Here is a 6,842-nt window from a genome sequence, read left to right as displayed (position 1 = left end):
ACCCTCAAGCAAACGGGCTGTGTGAAAGGTTTCCTTGCTCGCTTAAGTCTGCCCTGCGGGCTCGTCTCACAGACAGTGGATGGGTTGACCGTTTACCGTGGGTAATGTTGGACCTGCGCTCTGCTCCGAAGGAGGACCTCCAGGCCAGGGCTGCTGAATTGGTCTACGGTCAGCCCCTAAGGGTGCCAGGCGACGTCCTGCCCACAACCAAGGGACAGAAGTGGCCCATCGCCCTGCTGCTCAGGGGGCCACCAAGGCAGTGGTGCTTGTCCCCATGCATCACTGTTTGCCTAAATACCTCCTGGCGGAAAAGTTTGTGGTACCCCGGCGTGGTGGTCATCGCTCCCCACTCCAACCTCCTTACGACGGCCCCTTTCGAGTGGTGAAAGCAGGGCTCAAGAACAGTCATAGACTTTGGTGGTCGGCATGTGTGGATAAAGCCTGCCCATCAGGACCCGGACGGCGTCACGCTACCTGCACTCCCACCTGGTCGGGGCCGGTCACCTGCATCTGTTCAAGACCCTGGAACCTCTTTTGACAGACGGTCTGGATTACCCGCTGTTTGGGCCCAGGCTCGCCCTCTAGGGCAACATTGTCTGTGCCTATGGATTAGCCGCTAGAAGGTCCTATTAGACCACCTAAAAAAGACTCTAGGGGGTCCTATTAGACCACCTAAGAAAGACTCTAGGGCAGGGGTGGGCAATTAATTTTTACTGGGGGCCGCATGAGCAACCCGAGCACTGCTGGAGGGCCACACCGACAATATTTCAATTGAATTTTGCTCAAATTATTTTTGATATACCGTAAGATAGATAATAATAATAATAATAATATTTTCATTTAACCTAACTTATCTTTATACAAAAGCAGATGGCTTTTGATGGTTTTATTTTTAACACTTTCTTACACAACACTTCCTGATGTGTAATACAATGCAAAAATTTCAATTTCTGTCACTTTATCCTGCATCCTCTTTGTTGTGAACGTAGCACGCCTGTAAGGTGATTGGCGAAGAATGAGGAAGCGTTGCTGTTGCGGAAATGAGGAGTGAGGATAGCTGTGCGTGTGGAAAGAACGAGATAAGTTGAGCTGTGTTAGTATAGCATGCTCAATAAAAGTTTAAAAAGAGCATCAGACTTGGTGTGCACTTCTTCTGGACGCTACAATTGATGTCAGAAGTGGGATGAAATGCCTCCCAGTTCGCCTTGCCATCAAACCTGGGAGTCTACATTGAGGGCGGAATTCCCCCGTGGCAAGCAGCGTGGCTGCACCTGTAAACGATGCCCCTCTCTCTCTCTCTCTCTCTCGCTCTCTGTCTCTCTCTCTCTTTGCGGCGAGCTCCTCACGTGGCACGTACCTCCCGATGACGTAGCACACAAACAGTGCAGTATGCGCAAAGTTTTACTTCTGCCACCAATTGTAGCGTCCAGAAGAAGTGCACACCAAGTCTGATGCTCTTTTTAAACTTATATTGAGCAAGCTATACTAACACAGCTCAACTTATCTCCTTCCTTCCACACGCACGTCTATCCTCACTCCTCATTTACGCAACTCAAGAAGACAACATCAACTTCAGCAGGTGGTTACACTATATTCTTCAAACACAGCAACGTGGTGTGTACCACAAATTAAGCACACGGCTTTACCTTTACTTGGCAGTCCATGTCTTGTTGAAAACACGCCATTCGTCAGCAACTTTTCTCTTTTTAGCGTCTCGGGGCTAACTGGGCTGACCGGGCATCACTTGTCGCTGTGCGCCTTCCCTCACAGGACATACGCCCATAAATACATTTTCCAAATAAATTTTTCAAAATAAAAGCAGCACAGTTGTATTGCACGCATGACAAAGATGTTTTTTTTAAATGTATTTTGTAATTTGTGGATGCCGCTGCGCGCACGAGCTTACGTCCACACGGAAGTAATACAAATAACGCTTTTCAAAACGAAAGCAGCACTGTTGTATTGCACACTCGAGATAGATACTTTTTTAAATTGATTTTGTAATTTATGATTGGCCTCACGCGGGCCGCACAGGAACGTACAAAGGGCCGGATGCGGGCCGTGGGCCGCAGAATGCCCAGGTCTGCTCTAGGGGGTCCTATTAGACCACCTAAGAAAGACTCTAGGGGGTCCTATTAGACCACCTAAGAAAGACTCTAGGGGGTCCTATTAGACCACCTAAGAAAGACTCTAGGGGGTCCTATTAGACCACCTAAGAAAGACTCTAGGGGGTCCTATTAGACCACCTAAGAAAGACTCTAGGGGGTCCTATTAGACCACCTAAGAAAGACTCTAGGGGGTCCTATTAGACCACCTAAGAAAGACTCTAGGGGGTCCTATTAGACCACCTAAGAAAGACTCTAGGGGGTCCTATTAGACCACCTAAGAAAGACTCTAGGGGGTCCTATTAGACCACCCAAGAAAGACTCCTTTCTCTCTTTAAAGTTTGTTTTGGTTGCTACCAAATGGTGTCAAACTTGTAGCTGCTCATCTTTAAAACTCTTCATAATATTAAAACTCTTCATAATATTAAAACTCTTCATAATATTAAAACTCTTCATAATATTAAGATCAGGCAGAATGTTGTGGAACACTTTTAATAATACATGTTTTAATAATACATGTGACACAAACAATCTGTAGAAAATATTCACGTACCTTTTGTCAAACTAGGAAATAAAACAATAAAAAAAAACATCATCAAAATAGGAACACAAGTTTTAATTTATCTGCAATTGACATGTACTGTATACTATACATGTACAATATACACGTACAGTATACTATACATGTACAATATACATGTACTGTATACTATACATGTACAATATACACGTACTGTATACTATACATGTACAATATACACGTACAGTATACTATACATGTACAATATACACGTACTGTATACTATACAAGTACAATATACACGTACTGTATACTATACATGTACAATATACACGTACTGTATACTATACATGTACAATATACATGTACTGTATACTATACATGTACAATATACATGTACTGTATACTATACATGTACAATATACATGTACTGTATACTATACATGTACAATATACATGTACTGTACAATATACTGTACATGTACGATGTCGATGTACAGTACATAAATATGGATGTACTATATATGTAGATGTACAGTATATAAATATAGATGTACTACATATATAGACGTACAGTATATATGTATAAATATATATAAGTACAATCTAGATGTACAGTAGATATATATAGGTACTGTATGTACAGTATATATATATAGAAGTACAATCTAGATGTACAGTATATACGTATATTATATATGTCAGAGTCATTTGCACAATTGTATACATCCTCTTGTAATACATGATCTTTGACTACTAACCTGGAACGTCAACATACACACGCTTCCCTTCCACGTGTGACGTACACAATGTTACGGAACATGTGACATACAGTATGTAGCGTAACACGTATGGCCCGCTGTTTAACGGAACACTGTGTGACGTAACATTGTGTGACGTAACATTGTGTGACGTAACACTGTGTGACGCAACATCGTGTGACGTAACATTGCGTAACGTAACACTGTGTAGTGTAACACTATGTGACGTAACATTGTCTAACATAACATTGTGTGACGTAACACAGTGTGACGTAACACTGTGTGACATAAAATTGTTTGACGTAACAGTATGATGTAACATTGTGTAACATAACACTGTGACGTAACATTGTGTAATGTAACACTGTGTGATGTAACAATTTGTGACGTAACATTGTATAATGTAACATAGTGTGACATAACAGCGTGTGTCGTAACACTGTATGATGTAACATGTATGATGTAACATGTATGATGTAACATGTATGGTCCACTGTTTAACGTAACATTGTGTGACGTAACAATGTGTGACATAACATTGTGTGACGTAACAATGTGTGACGTAACATTGTGTGACGTAACATTGTGTGACGTAACATCGTGTGACGTAACTTTGTGATGTTACCTGCCATGGTATTTTACCAAACTTCAAGTTGAGATTAAAAAAACGATTTTGAAATTGGTAAATATTGAGAACATTTGCAAGTAGTGTTTGTTGTCCTGGACGCAAGCTAGCTGCTTCCCACACTCATAATACTCTTTTACAGTCATATTCACCACAAACATACTAAGTTAACACATTCTTTGGAGACCCTATACATATATATACACATTTATTTACATGTATACATACATATATACATACACATATGTATCTGTATATACGTGTGCGTGTGTATATATATATATATATATATATATATATATACATATACACACAGTATATATATATATATATATATATATATATATATATATATATATATATATATATATATATATATACTGTGTGTATATATATATATATATATATATATATATATATATATATATATATATATATATATATATATATATATATATATATATATATATATATATATATATATATATATATATACACACATCTGTATATACTTTAGTAAATAGGTGTAGCTACTTGAACTTCCATTGTAAAAAAAAGTCATTGTGGTGGTACTGAAACTGTAATATACCTCCAAATGTGTCAAATACTCCAAAGTATGTGTATTACAGTCCTTTTCTAGTACAATGAGGACCTGAGCTGGAGGGGCTGAAAGAAGAGTTTATATTCAAAAGATGTGAAGATGAGTACATGAATGTATACCATTGGGTACATGAATGTATACAGTGAGTACATGAATGTATAACATGAGTACATAAGTGTATACAGTGAGTACAAGAATGTATACAATGAGTACAGAATGTATACACTGAGTACATGAATGTATATAATGAGTACATTAATTTATACACTGAGCACATGAATGTATACACTGAGTACATGAATGTATACACTGAGTACATGAATGTATACACTGAGTACATGAATGTATACAATGAGCACATGAATGTATACACTGAGTACATGAATGATTTGGATTATTAACATATAATCCAACATGATGATGTGTACTATTAGTGTAAACATGTTTACTTTATGAAATACTACTTCATTCATGTAAACATGTGTACTTTATGAAATACTACTTCATTCATGTAAACATGTGTACTTTATGTAATACTACTTCATTTATGTAAACATGAATACTTTATGAAATACTACTTCATTTATGTAAACATGTATACTTTATGTAATACTACTTCATTTATGTAAACATGTATACTTTATGTAATACTACTTCATTCATGTAAACATGTATACTTTGTGTAATACTACTTCATTTATGTAAACATGTATACTTTATGTAATACTACTTCATTCATGTAAACATGTATACTTTGTGTAATACTACTTCATTTATGTAAACATGTGTACTTTATGAAATACTACTTCATTTATGTAAACATGTATACTTTATGTAATACTACTTCATTTATGTAAACATGTGTACTTTATGAAATACTACTTCATTCATGTAAACATGTGTACTTTATGAAATACTACTTCATTCATGTAAACATGTATACTTTATGTAATACTACTTCATTTATGTAAACATGTGTACTTTATGAAATACTACTTCATTCATGTAAACATGTATACTTTATGTAATACTACTTCATTTATGTAAACATGAATACTTTATGAAATACTACTTCATTCATGTAAACATGTATACTTTATGTAATACTACTTCATTTATGTAAACATGTATACTTTATGAAATACTACTTCATTCATGTAAACATGTATACTTTATGTAATACTACTTCATTTATGTAAACATGTATACTTTATGTAATATTACTTCATTCATGTAAACATGTATACTTTATGTAATACTACTTCATTTATGTAAACATGTGTACTTTATGAAATACTACTTCATTTATGTAAACATGTATACTTTATGTAATACTACTTCATTTATGTAAACATGAATACTTTATGAAATACTACTTCATTCATGTAAACATGTATACTTTATGTAATACTACTTCCTTTATGTAAACATGTATACTTTATGAAATACTACTTCATTTATGTAAACATGTATACTTTATGTAATACTACTTCATTTATGTAAACATGTATACTTTATGTAATATTACTTCATTCATGTAAACATGCATACTTTATGTAATACTACTTCATTTATGTAAACATGTATACTTTATGTAATACTACTTCATTTATGTAAACATGTATACTTTATGTAATACTACTTCATTTATGTAAACATGTATACTTTATGTAATACTACTTCATTTATGTAAACATGTATACTTTATGTAATACTACTTCATTTATGTAAACATGTATACTTTATGTAATACTACTTCATTCATGTAAACATGTATACTTTATGTAATACTACTTCATTTATGTAAACATGTATACTTTATGTAATACTACTTCATTCATGTAAACATGTATACTTTATGTAATACTACTTCATTTATGATCAAAGAAATATTTGGCATGTTTGTCAACAAAGTCCAAAATAAAACAATTGTTGAATCAAGAATAAGAAAAACATTTGGCAACTTTGGTCTGATGGAGTCTCACTAGTGTGTACCCCTCACTAGTGTGTGTACCCCTCACTAGTGTGTGTACCCCTCACTAGTGTGTGTACCCCTCACTAGTGTGTGTACCCCTCACTAGTGTGTGTACCCCTCACTAGTGTGTACCCCTCACTAGTGTGTACCTCTCACTAGTGTGTGTACCTCTCACTAGTGTGTGTACCCCTCACTAGTGTGTGTACCCCTCACTAGTGTGTGTACCCCTCACTAGTGTGTACCCCTCACTAGTGT

Source organism: Entelurus aequoreus, linkage group LG13 (genome assembly GCF_033978785.1).
Source record: "Entelurus aequoreus isolate RoL-2023_Sb linkage group LG13, RoL_Eaeq_v1.1, whole genome shotgun sequence".
NCBI lineage: Eukaryota > Metazoa > Chordata > Actinopteri > Syngnathiformes > Syngnathidae > Entelurus > Entelurus aequoreus.
This window is presented reverse-complemented; position numbering follows the sequence as displayed.